The sequence below is a fragment of the Macrobrachium rosenbergii genome, unplaced genomic scaffold, assembly GCF_040412425.1.
Source record: "Macrobrachium rosenbergii isolate ZJJX-2024 unplaced genomic scaffold, ASM4041242v1 171, whole genome shotgun sequence".
Taxonomy (NCBI): Eukaryota; Metazoa; Arthropoda; class Malacostraca; order Decapoda; family Palaemonidae; genus Macrobrachium; species Macrobrachium rosenbergii.
Window position 1 is genome coordinate 3,489,664 of NW_027100729.1, and position 19,056 is coordinate 3,508,719.

The window sequence follows — 19,056 nt, forward strand, 5'->3', positions numbered from 1 at the left end:
CATATATATATGACATAGCTGATCAGAGCTGTCAACACCACCCTTGATGAGGTTATAGAAGCTTATAATACATACATATATAATGTTAAACAGAAAAAGTAAGCTTTACTTACAGTATCTGTAAAAGAAATAGATTTGTTGACACACTACGATTCTGCTACCTTGGGGTCTGAGTGTAGCCCATGTACTGTATCTCCGCAAGAAGTAGCAACGATGTAAACTCAGTGGGAGTAGCAAAGGATGAAAGACTAGAAAAGGGAACTACACAACATGATGCGATTATAGTGCCAACTGGTGGCAAGATACAAGAACGTTTTCCAACCATGGGGTACAACTGTACTCCAGGTAGCATTGCAGGGTTAAATATGTATTGCACCAGATTGGCTGAAAACACTAATTGATGCAATGTTATTAACTACATTCCACTAAAGGATATTAACTTATTCACGTACTGTTTTATTGAGTTCTTACTCCGAATGCGAGCAGTTTATAGAATCAAGGTGACATAGTCTCATTGTCATACCATTTTTGTGGCTGTATAGCAATGCAGGTCGTAATAGACATGTATCATCTTTCATATTAAGTTTTAGCCTCACATCACGCCAGATATTTTGGCAAAGATGCTGACATTATGAATGAATTGATAATTATGTTTAATGTTTTGGCAGATTCAACATGTCCTTTATGTATCACAGACCCTTAGGGCTACGATTATTCAAGTTAATCTTATACTCTGTGGTTATAAGGTTCCATGGCTTGGGCATGTCCCTTACACTACCCCAGCAGGACATTTGAGGGCACCAGAAGAGTTGGAAGACCCAGACCTACTTGGATGAGAACTATGAAAAGAGAGGCTTCAGATGAGAGAGAGGAGATTTGTGGAAGATACATTACAGGAAAGAGGAATGATACGAATGTTGGGATTTGCAACAAAACAGATTGAAGCTGTTGAGATGAATTTTTTGCAAAGTATACAAGATCTAAGAGGAATTAAAAGGTTGAGAAATGCCGAGATATGTAAGAGTTTAATTGTTTTCAGATGGTTTAGTCATGTGGAGAGAAAAGAGGACAATAGGCTGATGAAAAGAAAGTATGTATGAATCAGAAATGTCAGGTGGAAAGAGAAGAGGAAGACTTCGAAAGTACAGTACTGGATGGATGAGGTGAAAGAGGTTTGGAAAGGAAGGGCCTTAATATCTAGCAAGCGGGAAAATGCACTGAAGACAGAGGTGAGTGGCACAGTGTGTGTGCAGGGTATTTAATGTGATGCTGATGTGCTTATTTTGTAGGTGTATTGTGTAACTGACTCTTGCATTGTGTTTTCTATGAAGCCATCCTGTTAGGGAGAAATAGCTTTTAGTATTGAAAAATAAAATTCAAAGGAACAACTGTTTTGAAGAATTCTTTGTCAGAATCTACAAAATTATTTGAGATATTTTTTCGTTAGGAACGAACTCGCTCAGGCCACCCATACAAGAGGTAGGATTCTGAATTGGGTCGAAATATCTTTTGGACACTTCCATGACTCCCGTAGGGGGTTAGTGTCATCAGTGAACCTCAAGCAATGCACTGTAGGCATTACCTGATAAGATTCTTTGTAGTGCCCCTTCCTTAGGCCCCTAGCTACTATAACCCCTTTCATTCTTTTAATGTACCTCCATTCATATTATCTTATGCCATCTTACTTTCCTCAACCCTCTCCTGACAGTTGTTTCATAGTGCTTCTTCAACTGCAAAAGGTTTTCCTCCTCCTGTTACGCCTTTCAGACCACTTTATTCCTCTCAGTTTCCCTTTCAGCACTGAATGACCTCATCAGAGGTCTGAGCACTTTCTTGTCCATTGGCCTGAATTCTGTACTGCAGTCTGCTCCATTCCTTCCATTCACCTGTTCACCTGACGACACTAAGCACTTTTTCTTCGGCCATCATTGAGAGACGATGTTTTGCTGTGCTCCTACTAACTGCTACATTGGAACTTGTGGTTACTGTAGTTTATGAGCGTTGGTTCCTACACAAATACAAACCTTCGGTCTTTACATAAGATTCTGCTTGTGATGTGAGCTAAAACAGCCGTTAACCTTCAAACAAGGTCGTTAGCTACCGACGGTAGGGGGGAAGCCCACCCATTCAGCGGTCTGCACTCCACTTTGCTTTTGGCCATCGTCGTGTGAAGACGTCTGTGCACTTCTGTGCCCAACTGCTACTCGCTTTCCTTTTTCTTGCTGTTTTTGTTTGCCTTATATCTACAGTCGACACCCGGTATTCTTGGTGGATGCATACCACAACCCCTTCATAATACAGTCATACTTCGAACTTACGTGAGGTTAGGTCCCAGAACCCCTCGCGCAGGGTGAATTTTCGCCTAAGTTTGGCGTGGTCTCTAAAAATGCTAATAAATGGTTATTTCTCAAGTTTAAACACTAAATATGACCCTAATCATGCTCCCAAATTTTTAAGTTAACTTTTAAATGGAATTAAAGTTACTGTACTTTCATTTAAAAGTTAGCTTAATGCATTACCCTTAAAAAAGAGAAATAAATGGTTTACATAAAAATTGAGAGTTGTAAGAGAATTTCTCTCTCTCTCTCTCTCTCTCTCTCTCTCTCTCTCTCTCTCTCTCTCTCTCTCTCTCTCTCTCTCTCTCTCTCTCCTTCCAACCGATCTATTTTTAGAATCGTCTCAACCGCTTTTTAACAACTTTATTCTGCGTCTCTTTCTCTTTGTTCTGAAATGCTTTTTCATGAACAAACGGTGTTTTATATTTTGACTAATACAACTCTCAGTTATTATGTCTCAATGTTCTAGAATGTATTTGCAACACTAGCGCATTTACACTTCATAGACGATACAGGTCAAATTAGATCAATTTAAACTATCTGCTGTACAGGCAAAGACATACAGAGAATTAATAAGTTGTAAAAATGTGTGAGCGCTAACTATGAAAGAGAGAGAGAGAGAACCAACACGAACGGTAAAGAATCGCCTGGTTCAAGGGTTGTCCTTACTTAAGAGAGTGAAATTATTTATCAATTATTACGGAGACAGAGAATAACACACGAGAGAGAGAGAGAGAGAGAGATTGTCCTTTCTTGAAATGTCAAGTTATATGGATTATTATGGAGAGAGAGAGAGAGAGAAAGTTAGCTTAATACATTACCCTTAAAAAAAGAAATAAATGGTTGACTTAAGAATATAGTGTGTGACTCTCTCCCCCATTCCACCAATCTATTTTAAGAAGTCTTCTGAACCTGGTTTGACAAACTTTTTTATTCTGTCACTTTCTCTTTGTTCTGAAATGCTCTATGTCTCTATGTTTTAGAACTGCGCATTTACAGTTTGTAAACGGCACAGGTAAAATTAGATCAATTCAAAATTATCTACTGTACAGTTAAAGACATACAGAGAAACTGTGCAATAATACGTAGGTTGGCTAATTTCGAACAAGAGAGGGAGAGATAACAGTTGTCCTTACTTAAGAGAGTAAAATTTTTTATGAATTATTACGGACACACACACAGAGAGAGAGAGAGATAATTACAAGAAAAATTTGACCACTGATTAGCAACACTCCCATTCTTGTCATGTTAAATGACATGTCTGACAGCTTTTGCCTTCCACCTTCTTACAAAAGATGAGGGGCAAATTTGTTTGTTCAAGATAATACAAATTTTGTATTATTATTATTATTATTATTATTATTATTATTATTATTATTATTATTGTTATTATTATTTAATTTTATTAATCTTATTAATATTTGAAAATTAGTACATATTATTACTTAAAAAGTTTATTTATCATACAAATAAACATACCTGTTTACATGTACCATAAAAATTCATCTCACTAAAAGAAAGAGAGAGAGAGAGAGAAATTACTTCTTTTAATAATATTTAATGTTATTTAACTTACACATAAAAGCTTGAAAACTTATAAATTACATAAAAAAAAATTAAACACTTTTGCAGGGTTTCTCATTGTTCGGAAATGTTCGCGTGTCTGTGAAAAACTCATGTATGACCATTAGTTAGGTTCCAATGAAAAATTCGTGTGTCTGTGAATTCGTGCAACTCGAATCGTGCAAGTTCGAGGTATTACTGTAGCTGAAAAATGCAAATACTTGACACCCCTCTAAAAATACTTATAACTGCCTATTTTGATAGAAATGAATGGTTAACGTAAGAATATAGGAGTGTGTGAAGATTAGTATACTATTTCTCTCTCCCCCCGTTTCACCGATCTATTTTTAGAAGTCTTCTCAGCCTCGTTTTTAAAAACTTCTTTCTTCTGTCTCTTTCTCTTTGTTCTGAAATGCTCTGTCTCTATGTTTTAGAATGGCGTCGTTACAGTTAGATCAATTTAAAATGAGCTACTGTTCAGTTAAAGACATACAGAGAAGCAGTGATATGTTGGTTGGCTAACTACAAACAAGAGAGAGAGAGAGAGAGAGAGAGAGAGAGAGAGAGAGAGATAACAGTTGTCCTTACTTAAGAGAGTGAAATTTTTTATGAATTATTACGGACACAGAGAGAGAGAGAGAGAGAGAAAGAATTACAAGAAATATTTGACCACTAATCAGCAACAATCCCTCTTCTTGTCATGTTAAAGTGACATGTCTGACAGCTTTTTGCCTTCAAGCTTCTTACAGAAGATGAGGGGAAAATATTTGTTTGTTTAAAATATGATCACATATGAATTTTGTAATTACAGTTATATTATTATATAACTGCTGTGATTGGAAGAAGTTGAAGAAGAGGAATTGGAATTCGTCATCGTCTTTGCCGTGTGCTGTCACCTCCTCCCCTTCTTCCAAAGCTAGTAAGCGGAGGAAGAAAAAGACTGCCTCTCCTAAGGGAATGGTAAAAGGGTCCTGGAAAGGTGGAGCCGGCCCACCTGTCTGCTCACCTGGGAAAGGTAAGATTCAGCCTTCTTCTACTGTAGAGGCTTTGGCTTCTAAGAAGACTGTAGCACATCTTCGTGATAGTCTCCGTTCAATTTCATGTGGACAGGACCACTCTCCCCGACCTGTATGGCCATTATCACCACAGGTTGACGACTGCCCATGACTTTACTCACCTGCTGGGGCTTCGGCCCCCAGCAAGTCCGGTAAGGATGCTAGGGATCTCTCACCTGTCCCCTCAACCTCCTTTTGGTTTCCTGGGAGCTGACAGGCCTAAGATTTGGGACTGGGACTGATCACGCTCCCATCCCAGTTCGACCACGAAAGCATACACTTCGGGTTTGGTCCTCAGGCTGGATCAGTCGCATGCTCAAGCGGTAGAGAGTTCATCAGGGGGCTCTGGCAAGCATCCCTATCCTGCAGAGGGAGTAACCCGGGAAGACCGTGACCTGTAAGGGCTTGAGGGCCGTATGCCCCAGGACTCGGACACTCCCGAGTTGCAGAGGAGTTTTTTGGAGATTGTCCATTTGATACAGCAGTTTAATGATCTCAAGGAAGAGACCATGACTTTCCCTGTGAACTGTTCTTCAGCCATTGAGGCTTTTTGGGGACGCCAAAAGGAACCCAGCCTCAATAGGCTTGCCATGGTCACGACTTGCCGAAAGGGTCTTGGACCATGTGAATTCTCTTATGTGTGGGCAGGAGAACTCTCTTGGGTCTAGACCATTGTGCAAGACACTTCCTCAGTCTCTCACTCACCAGAGGAGGTACTGTAATAAAATCTCGCCGAGAGGCCTTGCTGACTAAACAGGTTGACCTGGACCTGGTTTGTCTGTGTCCAGGCTTGTCTCTGGACCGCCTCTGTGCAGAAGGAGTTTCCCTTTTGCAGCAGGAGGCAGTGCCAATGGAATCTATACAGTTTCCTGGATAGATCTCTTGTCCCTTGCAGTTGCAAAGATTGCTTCTTCCTCTTTGGGGTCTTGTACTTCCGAGGAGGAAGTCACATTCAGGAGACTAATGTTATCAGGAGGTAAGGGCCATGTCCTACCTAGCCCACCAGACAGCTAACCTTTGGGCAAACCTCATGCTCAAGAGAAGAGACGCAGTGTTGTCTCAGGTCACCAGGTTTGTCGGTTCCATGCCAGCGTTGACACTCAGGAACAGACTGGTACTGGATTCCGCTTCCGTCTTCCCTAGAAGAGAAGTGGATGCCACGGTGGACAGGCTAGGGATTGAAAGTAGCGACCTGCTTGTTCACCACACAGTGGCCAAGACCTCTGGGTCTTCACATGACACTGCAGCCCGCCTTTCTGGTCAGGCTGGATCTTCCTCTTCAGGTCCTAGGAAGTCCCAGACTTCCAAGGGTCCATGCAAGAACACCCAGTCTTCTTCCGCCCCTGCTAGGAAGGGTGCGTAGCAGTGCTCCGTTCAGCTCCCTGCCTGGCCTGGGAAAGGGGGCAAGAGTAAAAAGAAGGGGAAGGACACAGGGACAGCATTGCTTCTTCACCTGCTGCCACTGATGAGGGGATACCTGCCAAGCCATTGACCAACATGGCAGTGATAGAGAGTGGAAACCTTCGCGTTCCCTCCACCCCTCACCAACATTCCAGTCCGCTTTGAAACTTATGTTCCCATCTCACCAACGAACCTCACATTAGGGGCAGTGCTGAAGAAGGCACTGTAAAAGTTGGGACAGATCGGTCTCTGGGGGGTTTTACAACCACCTGTTTCTTGTAGAAGACGACAGGTGTGGAGACCAGTCATAGACCTTCCTCCCCTGAACCGATTTGTTCACCAGACTCGATTCGAGATGGAAACGGTATGGTCAGTACTCAGTGCCACCAGGGAGTTTGAGTTCATGCTTTCAGTGGACTTTAGGATGCATATTTTCAAATACCTATCCTCCAGTTGCTCCATTACAGAGACAGACTTCTCAATTTTTTTGTGACTTGACAGTCCTGTTCGATTTCGAGAAGTCCCATCTCACACCCAAGCAGAGCATAAGTATCTGGGCATGCTGAATCTAGGGTCTACCCCTCAGAGTCGAGTATCAGAGTGTCAGAGGGGCAATGCAGTTATTCCTGTCATGACAGGAACAACCAGCTTGACAGTAACAGCAGACAGTTCCACATCAGTATTCTGAAGCTCAAGGTGGCATTTTAGCCTGATAAGTTTCAGGATCGAGTGATAGGGCACTCTGCGGTGTTGATGAGTGACAGTACCCTCATCACCATGGTAGCAGCATATGTTAGGGAGCAGGGAGGTGGAACTGGTTTCCCTTCAGCTCTACATGTTGGCGGTGCAGGTGCACGAGTGGCAGTAGCACACTCAGTAGTGCTGTCAGCCAGGTACGTTCCCGGGAACCAGAACATAGTGGCAGACAAGCTCATTCACTGGTGTCATGTGATAGGGACATGGCTCCACACCCAGACATTTTGGAAGATTTCCAATCTTTGGGACCTCCCAACAATAGATTTCATTGCAACCAGACACAACAGAAGCTGCAGGGTTCTGTTCTATCATTCCTGAATCATGGGCAGTTATAGAAGATACCTTCCAACACCCCTGGGACCATCTTGAGGTCTATGCCTTTCCTCCGTTTTGGCTGATTGATCGGAACTATTATGCAGTAGGCAGCTGACTTCCTCATCCCTCCTCGCAGAGAGAGGCTTCTCTCTATCTCAGCTTGTCCAGATATGGAAGACAGTTGAACATCTCATATGTTCAACTGCCCTCGACAAGGCCTTCTCTTTATAGCATTGATCTCCTTTCCCCGTGAGAGATCTACATGCTGATGAGAAGCTTCGAACAATCTTGACCTCCCTTACAAGAGTCATCGGACGGGGATCTAACCATCAAGACTGTGTTCCTGCCTGTCCTCCTTCCTTTGCTTTACATGACCAGGAAGAGAGAGTATGGATAAGAGCATTGGCGATCCACATGACCCTTGATGCTAGCACTCGAAGAGTAGGGATCTGTCATGCTCGAATTTGCCCTGGAATTCTTAGCAGCAAAGTCTCAGAATCCTTCAGTCCCTGATACCAGATTCGAGTCCCTTTCAGTCCCCTCCCTAAAGGACTTGGTTGGTAGTAATCGAGATGAGATACTACTGAGTCCAGTTAGAGTGCTGCGGTACTATCTTAAGAGAACTCAACATCTCAAACCTGAGTGTTGACAACTCATTAGTACCAGCCCGACCAAGAAAGAAGTGTTCAAGAACACGATTTCTTTCTGGCTTCGTGTGACAATCAAGCGAACATACTCTATGTCTGATGAAGCAGAAAGGAGTACGTTCAGAGTAGACCTCATGAGGTTAGGGATATTGGTCCTTACCATGCATTCAGGAAGAATCTATCAGTTCCACAGGTACTAAGGGCAGGAGTGTGGTCATGAAAAACCATATTCACAGCCTTCTACCTTCGGGACGTTGCCCATGGGTCCATGGACACTTTTTCCTTGAGTCCTGTGGTGGCTGCTGAAGTTGTGTAGCTCACCCAGCTCCCATAGAGGGACAGTTAGCATCTTTCCTAAGGTGTTCTGATGCAAAGAGAGAGTGTGAGTGAGTAACTGGCCTCCTTCCTTTCTCTTTTTTATACCCCTCATAACTGAGTGCTGTACCCTGTCTATAATCTATAAGGCTGTCAATTAGTAGATGCAATTCCTTTCCCTCCCTTCAGCAGGGGGAGAGAAGGACTGACAATAAAACAAAACCTGTTGGGTTTTATTAGCCTTTTATTGTCTCTGACACAAGGTGTTTACCCAAGCACATTTCAAATCAGTGATGCTTTACATACCCATTAATTCAAAAGGCCCAGAAGTCTGGCAGTTGAATATCACATAAGCCCAACAGGTCAGAGGCACAGGACTCTTTCCTCTGCTCTACTTGACCAAGAAGGAGGCCCAGGTGAGTCGAACAACCGGTCAGTTCAGAGATTTACTCAGAATCCTTCCACCAAGAAGTAAGTCTCCATGTGTAAAGGTCAAAGGTTTATATTTGTGTAGGAACAAACTACAAATTTGTAAAAATTTGTATTTTTCCTAACATACAAACATGAAGGTCTTTATATAAATGGCCCACCTCAAGCCACCCCTCATTCTGCTACCTGCTACCGAAAGGTAAAGTTAATGCATAACGATGGGGGTGGGCGGGAGTCCCACCCTACCGTCGATAGTTAACCACCTTATTTAAAGTTAAACAGATGTTTTTCCAGCTCAAGCTGCAATTATATCCATCAGGTTTGTATATTAGGAAAAATACAGATTACTTAAAAAATTTGTAGTGTTTCCGCCCTTGCAGCATTAAAAACCAAAAGGCTTTTTACTGTATTTGTTTTTATTTATGAATATATACATTCTTGTAGATTTTGGTGGGCTGGACTTAAATGTGGATACTGCCAAGTCACAAAGAGTGCATATGCAGGTACAGTAATCGGGGAAATACTATAATATGAAATTTTCATAGGTATACAAACCAAAACGTTATATCTCCCATCTCAACTACCCCTCTTTGTTCATGAGGCCAAAGGAACAAGTGCTTGGTGATGGCATGTGAGTGAGGGGAATTCCCTTACTTACTCTTCTTTACCACCAGTTAACCCATTTCCAACTTGCACTGAAAGATACTCCTTCATAAAAAGCTGTGGTTTGTAGGACTCTGAAAACAATTGGTCATGTTTGAGGAAGTGTAGCAGCACCTGCCTTCCAAGAATGTCATCAGGTTTACTGGTCTTAATAGCTACTCAAGTGTTGTATCTACAGTAAGAATCAGTGAAACTAATTTGAAAGCTTTCATCTCTTGAAATTACTATTCAATTCACCCTTACTATATTTTGTTCTTATTGTCTAAGGCATCTGTGGATACTATGGTGTTATGTATAACTGGATCACATATAATTAAGCATTTGCTGTAAAGTGCTCCCCCATTTTTGTGCAGGGATAGGTTACAGAATGTACTGCAGAAATGCAAAATCCGCAGAAATGCAAAAATCCCCTCTAAAAATGCTTATAACTGACTTACAACTGCCAAATACCTTGTACCCCTTAAACTAAAATGCTTATAACTGCCTATTTGTAACATTTCACTGCTTAATTTGACAGTTCAAACATAAATATACCTTAAATTATCATACTAAAACAATTTAATATAATTTCAGACAAGAATACACCCCAAACCATCATCCCAAAGCACCCAAAGTAGCCTTACATTACAGTACTCTCCTATTACTGTTACTCTTAAGTAGGCTATATACGCTCCTAAAACGCTTATAACTGCCTATTTTAACAGTTCATGGCCAAAGGTGACAGTTCAAACAAAAATATACCTCAAACTATCATCCCAGAACACCCTAATATTTCAAAGTCATGTTGCAAAATTTAGTACCTGCCTACAACTGTTACTCTCAGGTATCCCTTGTCATTCAGAGAGACAAGTTTTATTTGGCCTATGTAACTTTGCGCATCATTCTGCGCATACTGTAATGCACTGGGCATACATTTTACATACTGTATATTGATAGTTTCCTGTGTTGTAAGATGATTTTGAAATAGTATTCACTGTACAGATATGTATTTTAGGATAATGGTACTGTACTGTATAGAGCATATCTAAAATACATGGGTAGTTGAGGACGACAGGACACATACCTCCAAGCAGAATGCTAGGTTTGTTAGTTACGTCACGTTAGTATTTTAGTGATTGTGTACAAATGCATTTATGATAAAAAATATGATTTACTTCTTCGTTTATGTCGTTTGTGATTAGTCCTCACCATCTCCCATACCCTTATTAAAAAATTCTCTCTCTCTCTCTCTCTCTCTCTCTCTCTCTCTCTCTCTCTCTCTCTCTCTCTCTCTCTCAGCATACATATACACTAATGAGAAAGCACAGCAAAATATCTATAACACATTATTTCACTTACAGAATCCATTTATACTGTGCTTAGACTTTTAGACTTCGATGTAAAAACCACAGATCTCTCTCTCTCTCTCTCTCTCTCTCTCTCTCTCTCTCTCTCTCTCTCTCTCAGTATACATATATTTTAATGAAAAATTACAGTATTAGTGAATACACAGCGTTGCTCTATGAAAAAGTGAATTAATGATAGTTTTAGAGATAAGGCCCAAAGAAAAATCCGCAAATGAGTGAAGTTTCCCCTTTGGACAAGTGAATGATGTGTTCCACAAAAATCCACATCAAAATGAAATTCGTAAAAATGGGGGGTCACTGTATACTGTGCCCTTCCTGCTGTTACCCCACAAAATTCTTATGCTGGTGTCTTGCATTTTCTGTTCCTGGCTTTTGATTTTTTAATAAGGATATGTTCATAAGCTAAGAAGGTTTTCAGATGTGAGAGATTGGGAGTCAGTATTAACTGAATCTATTGTTGCCTCTGGAATGTTTTGATGCTGTGCCTGGACAGCATTTGGTTAGATTGTATTAATATTTGGATGCTGTCAAATACACACCTTGTTAATTGGCCTGAGACCTTTTTAGGAACCTGAATTTAGTTTACTTTGCTTCAGTTGTGTCATTCTGTTTCCTAACTCTGTGTTGCATTCTTTGATTTCAGATTCTCCCTCAGAAGAACCTTCCTTCCTTCGTCAGTTTTGAGCAGCATCAAGATTTTGGGAATGATTGTGTGTTTGATGGTACTACATTACCAATAGCAGCTCTTCAACTGTAAGAGACAACAGCTAATTATTGTACTCTTATTTTACAAATTACAACAACAAATAAAATCTATTTTGAACATTAGATTCAACATCAGCAATGAAATCTGGTTGTAGTCCTTCAAGATACTGTAGTACTTAATTTATACCAGATTTATTGGATACTCATTTGTAAACAATTTTGTGTTAAGAGTTGTCAGTTGAACACATTGTCATTACAGAACAGGGCAGGACAAAAGGCTAAAATGAATCCAGAACATTCTTTAGAATTACCTTTGAAAATTGAAACTGAAGGTGCATTATCACTACCTGGTGACTTTATGTCTGTGGGTCCACTGATGGATATCAAGGCAGAGCCAGAAGTATTCTTTGAGTCTAATGAAGGTGATGAATATTCATATAAAAGAAATTCAGCACAGATTAAAAAAGGTTCACCAAGTGTAGCATATTGGGAAAAAAATATTATGAATGTTGAAGGACACATGCCAAGAATGAATCCAGAACATTCTCCAGAATTTCCTCTGAAAAGTGAAACTGAAGGCGCATTATCACACCCTTCCATAAATGAAGAAAACAGCAACATAGCTGCCTTTAGCGATCCACTGATTGACATCAAAATAGAGCCAGAGGTATTCTGTGAGTCTAATGAAGATGATGAATATTCATATGAAATGAATTCAGTAGTGAATGACAAAGATCCACTAACTTGCAAAAAGGAAGTAAAACAAGAAAGAAGGAATAGTCAGAATGGAGAGAAGCCTTTCAGATCCACTGACTGTGAGAAAGCATTTTACAAGGAAATTAATCTTACAGGTCATACCACAAACCCTACCAGAGATAAAACATTCATGTGCAAGGAATGTGGAAAAGGATTTTCCAAGAAACCAAATCTTACATGTCATATGAGAATACATACTGGAGAGAAGCCATTCATGTGCAAGGAATGTGGGAAAGCATTTTCCCAGAAAGAACATCTTACAGCTCATATGAGAATGCATACTGGAGAGAAGCCATTCATGTGCAAGGAATGTGGGAAAGCATTTTCCAAGAAATCACATTGTACAGTTCATATGAGAATCCATACTGGAGAGAAGCCATTCATGTGCAAGGAATGTGGGAAAGCATTTTCTGAGAAACCAAGTCTTACAGTTCATATGAGAATCCATACTGGAGAGAAGCCATTCATGTGCAAGGAATGTGGGAAAGCATTTTACAAGAAAGCAAATCTTACAGCTCATATGAGGACACATACCGGAGAGAAGCCATTCATGTGCAAGGAATGTGGGAAAGCAATTTCCGAGAAATCAAGTCTTACAGCTCATATGAGAATGCATACTGGGGAGAAGCCATTCATGTGCAAGGAATGTGGGAAAGCATTTTCCGAGAAACCAAGTCTTACAGTTCATATGAGAATACATACTGGGGAGAAGCCATTCATGTGCAAGGAATGTGGGAAAGCATTTTCCCAGAAACCAAATCTTACACGTCATATGAGAGTACACACTGGAGAGAAGCCATTCATGTGCAAGGAATGTGGGAAAGCATTTTCCAGGAAACCAGATTTTATACATCATATGAGAATTCATACTTGAAAGAAGCCATTCGTGTGCAAGAATGTAGTGCTGTAAAGCATTTGCCAGGAAACATCTTATAATTCATTTGAGAATTCATATTGGAAAGTAGCCATTTACAGTAAACCCTGAATTATCTGCTGTAATATATCCAAGGCTCCTGTGAAGATTAGAAATTTGTGGATCTGGCAAGAAAACACTTCCTGGATGTAAAATGTCAATTATTTGGAATGAATCTTACCTACTGTTAAAGTTAGCTTATATCTTTATGCCATTATGTGTGATCATCATACTGAATGAAAAAATAAAGCTTGACTGGTCCGCTAGGACTGTCTCTGTAATCACCTGTTTCCCACCAGGTGGCGTTTGATTGTTTACGGTCTTGTCAGAATTCTTCATGCTGTGTCCGTATGCAGACAGTGTGAATTGCCACTATTAATAATTATGATGATTTCTGGCTAATTTTCTCCTGTATAATATTGTGCTTGTTTTCTGCTTTTGCATTATGTTATCTACAACAAGCAGAGATGAAAGCATTTGGCTATACTGGAAAGTGTTTGTGAAAACCGAATTTCTTGGTTGTGCATGACCACGTAGCCTATATGTTCGCCTAGTTGTTGAGGCACGAGTGTGATTTTCTTTATGTGAAGATAATGAGTGATCTGAAGAGAGGATGAAAATTTTGTGAAGTATGGGAAGATGCTGGAGGCGGATAGTTTAAGTAGACAGTTCGTTAGGGCACACCATAAGCTCACTCAGTCTTTTTCTTTTGTCTTCCGGTGTCGCTTCTCCTCCTCCTCCTCCATTAGCCTACCTGGTAGCCTAGGTTAGTTCCTCTCTCACTCCTGCTCCACCTTCTTTTGCCCCCTATGTGGTTCAGGAGGAAAATAATAGGTAATTGAGATATATTCTTATATTATGGTTAGAAATTTGACCATATACAGTATATTAGGGCAAAGACCGCCCATAGTGATCGACCTTTTTCATTTTCCTCCACGAGAGAGGTGTTGGAGCCTTAGCTTCTGTCTGTAGCCCACCCTGTGGACTTCCCTGGGTCCATTGGTCTTCTCCACAGACAGGGAACCATGGCGTGTCTCGGGACTAAAGGTCTGTGCCCATTGCCACCTCTCTCAGCTGTCTCTCTGGTTCGGGTTTGGCGCGTTCTCTGGATGAGTTGTTTGGTAGTTTGGCACTCTCATTCGCTGGCTTGTGTTGTCTGTTTTAGGGAGAGTGATAGGGATGTGTGTGAACCGTAGAGTTATTTAGGAATGCAGACATTTATGTTTGTCTGAGTAGTTCTGAGCTGCGCATTGGTTTTTGTAATCATTTGCTCACCTGGTATCATCCTCTGAGCGGACAATAACCCTCCCCCTTACTCAGTTTTCCCCTGTGTCGCCTCGTATTCGTCACCTTGTGGCAGTTATTCCTTTTTGTAATAGTGGCTATTCCTCTTCTGCCGCTTACTTATCTAGAGTGAGTCAGCCTGGTGATAGAACAGCTCTTACTCCTCGGTAATTGCCTCGTATGTGTTGTGCAGACGGCACCAACTGTCGTCACGGTTACGTGGTAACTTCGTGCAAGAATCATCTACCTTCCCCACCCACATATCCAGCACCCGTTCACTCCGTCTGATGCCTACTACTGGCATTTTGTGACAGCTTTGATGATGTTCTGTGGTATGTCACCTTCTCTGGTGTTTTTTTTGCCTCACCAGCATTGTCTGTAGATTGCCATTTTCTTCTGACATAGTTGCTCCGTTTAGACTTTAGGGGTTTCGACCGTGATCTGGTTGATTCTCCTTTAGTATTTAAGCGGTGCATAGCTCGCGTTGTTCCATTTTCACTTCCTTTTGCCAAAGATGAATCTGTTAACCGGCGATCTTTTATTTACTTCTACCTCGGCTCCTGTTAAAACGACTAAGAAGTTAACACTGGTTATGGTAAGATGCGTCATCATGAAAGTAGAGCCTCTAGGAAATGGATGAACAATCGAAAGAGAAAGCTAGAAAGCTGTTTAGTGTTGAATAGCTACTTGCAACTGTGTTTGTAGAGTGAGCTCTTAGGAGCCAACCAACCTAGACGATGTGCTGGCATGTTGCTGGCTTAATCTAAACGACAGAGGCGATCTCGGAATTGTATCCTTTAATGCTGGTTCTTGGTTCTTGGATGCTACTACATCTATTTCCAGTTTTTGAAGCTGCTCAAGAGGTGGGTTATGACTTACATACAATATACATTTTTTCACCTTCCTCTGTTCAACTTGCAATTTTCAAGTTCTTGGACCAAGGAAGTGAAGACTCCTCTAATAGGTAAGGTACATTGGCCTAATTATGAGGTACAAGTACCTTTGAATCCGGTATTTCGTTCTTAGCACTACAGCTCGATTACCGCAAAAGTAATACATATGTGATTCTGTTATGTATATACAGTGTATATGCATATTTATATGTACAGTAATGTTTATGCATGCATATATGGATATGTATGTATATGTAATTATGCATGTAGATACATGTAAGAGATAATGATGATGATAATAGTTATAAATATCAGGCCTGAAGAGGTAGTTTTATGACGATTCATCAAGAGTTGTAACCTCTCCTTGATAGACCTACTTCCTAGGCTGTTGGGAGGAATGTCTTATTCCTTTTACAACTCAGTTGTAGTAAAGTAATGGAAATAGTTGTGTACAGATCATGTAAAGTAGCCCAGCTCAGCCATTAGTAGCTGTTTTTGACAGTGTCCCATCATTGTCTCCTTAACCCCTAAGTGTTTAAGGCCATCACCTAAAATGTCTCGAATCAGGAGATTAGAAACTTCTTAGCACTACCTTTGAAGTCTTCCCTCTAGTGTCTTGCCCCTACGGCTTTTTTTGCATGTGAGTTCCGTATAGAATTTCCCAAACAACATGAGTTCTGCTTCAGGAGTGATCTGGCTCTCATTCTAAGTGGGAAATTCCACGTGATATCCTTCTCCCCACACTCTTCACACAGAGAAGTTCAGAGTTGGGAGGGGTAAACTGGACAGTTGTTATGCAACGAGGCCACGGAGCCATGGGCATTTCCAGCCTCAACCAGTTCGTATAGTTGAACATTGCTTCTCCGGCCACACTAACCTACCATCCTCATTCAGTGTGGTAGTCAGCTAACTTTAACAGTGGGTAAGATTCATTCCAAATAATGATAATTTCCAAGATAAAATCAGTTATTTGGATACGTACCAACTGTTAAAGCGGAAACCCACCCAGCCTCCTCACTTCTTAGTGGATGGTCATGAAGAATTCTGAGGAGAATGTAAACATTCCAACACCACCTGGTGAGAAACAGGTCATTACAGAGACAGTCCTAGTGGGTTAGCCAAGTGTTTTTTTTTTTTTTTTATCTTGCATGCCGATCGTACCAAATGGCAGGAAGATAAAAGCTAACTGTAACAGTAGGTAAGTATCCAAATTATATCATGAAAAATACAATTTTTTTTGTATTTTACTTGTTTTGTGATTACAGTACTGTACAGTATATGAATACTGTACAGTACTGTACACAAAATGAAAACCAGACTGTTTACTGAGTAAATGTATAAAAAGTTAACATTGAAATTCTCTCTCTCTCTCTCTCTCTGTTACCTGTTCACATTGCCAGAACTTTTTACGTGGGACTAACTTGGAAATTTTTTTTTTATGAAGAATAACCCTTGAGGAGAAAGAGAAGTGTGCTGCAAATGCACAGCATCATGGTGCATACATGTATGTGCACATGTATACACATATAAGTATGTCAACACATGCTTATTTGATATTGAAAGTAGCTACTATTTTGTACTGCATTTTGTTTCCTCCACATTAAAAATCTAATAAACATTTCATTCTTTTCTTTATTTGGTGTGTCATAAAAAATGTTCTCCTTCCAAAACATCTGAAGCTACTGGAGCTGAGTCTATTGTATATTACTGGTTGAAACGACTTTGAAATACTGTACGTATTACACCATATTTACTGAAAACACTGATTGATGCAATTATATTAATTATATTCCATTAAAAGATATTAACTTTATCACACACTGTATATCGAGTTCTTGCTCTGAATGTGAGCAGTTTGTAGAAACTAGGTGACACAGGCAGAGTTCTCTAAGGTATGGAAATCAGTCCTTGAGTGCTGGCAAAAGTGAGAGAGAGAGAGATGCAAAACTGCAATTGGCATTACTCTGAAGGCTAAAAAGAAAGATTACACTTCACATTTGCCTAAATTGATAACAAGAGCTTTTGAACCTGCTGAGTGAAGAGAGAGAGAAACTTACAGATATCACATACAGTAGTTTTTAAGTGGTTACAAATGAATGAGCAGCAAAGAAGATCTCAATGCAATGCCTAATCGTTTTGTTGTCCTTTTGACTTATATGGGTATGAAGTAACTGTTGCCCCCAACGCATTCTAATTTAACGGTTAGGACCTATTGAAAAATGGACAAGAACTAAAGCAATACGTAGTCTTTTGTTTGTGTTGTATGGACAGGCAATACCTTTAAGGACTTTACTGTGCAATTAAATTCACATTGTACAAAATTTTGTTGATTTGTTGATTACATGTAAATTACTCTTTGCAACCAAGTATACCAATACTGTAGTATCTGGTTGCTACCTTTCTGTTGCATTGTGCATGATCTTACGATGACAAATTTATGTCCCATAATAAAATGTGACTGATATAATTGTTTTAACATTAAACATATTGCATTAAGTGTTTACCCAAGGTTTCAACCATTGATATTTGATTGCCTAAGTTGAAGGTGATTGTACGGGGTTTTGATCAAGGAAGGATTCCTTAAGTTTTGTTTGCCATTCCATATACATAAATAGCTATAAAGAATAACCCAGAGAGGGAAAGAGAAAGGCAAGCAAACAGACAGCAAGTGTGTATTGTAATTGACTTCAGTATGATGCATATGTGTACCTAAACAAACACATAGTGTATGTATACACGTGCAAAGACAGACACTGATAAGTAAGAAAAATTTTGATGCAACATGACTGGGCAGTTTAAATTGATATGTTTTTTCGTAATGTGTTCCTCAAGTTTTTCAGTTCACTGGTATTGCAACTTGAGAAAAACCCTTACTTAATATAAAATCATTTTGTTCATAAATTTAAGAGTCATAAATTCATTGTAACTTTTGGAGTTATCCGTCAGAGGGGGAAATGGAAGAGAGAGAGAATGGGAGGACAAACAGAAGCAGCCAACGAGAGATTGAAACTTCTATGACATAGTCATGACACTCAGCTACTCAAAAGTAATAAAAGAAATGACATGCAATGACATTTTTGCTTTTTAGCCAATAACAGTTGTGAAAGCTCCTGCACAGATAAAGCCTTGCCCAGCCCTCCCCATTCAGGTCTCTTGGCCCTCTTGGACATTTATTTCCTAAGTCCTCACTTAGTCCAATAACTAAAGAAACTAGTGACTGTTGTGCACGTCTTGTATGTAAGTCCTAGTGATGGTATGTATCTTATGTACCTGATCTGTGCAAAAAGTAAGCTTGTGTGTCTTTCATGTGACCACTAGAGACCTTATGTAACTCCTCAGCAACTTGATCAGTTTTCAGTAATACCATGTACAGTACAGGGAGCCCCTGGGTTATGAAGGTCTCGACATACGTCGATCCGATCTTACGACGCTAAGAATTCTTCACTTTTTCATTTTTGTAATTTTTAAAATATTAATTACTGTGTTTATTGCCAATTATCATTTTTATAATTTTATATTATTTATCTAGATTGTGTTTGAAATAAAGAATACAGTGTTATTATTATTAGTATTATTGCTAATAGATTCACAATTTCGTGAAAAACAATCTGAGTAATAAAAATCCACAATTATATAGTAAATATATTACTATGTAAAAAATCAAAGACTTTCGAACACC

The 19,056-nt window shown here is 39.9% G+C and overlaps 1 pseudogene; it reads left to right on the plus strand.

The window, feature by feature from the left end:
• LOC136838152 (zinc finger protein 850-like) overlaps positions 1-19,056 on the plus strand; it is a 144,507-nt pseudogene that overhangs the window by 80,429 nt on the left and 45,022 nt on the right.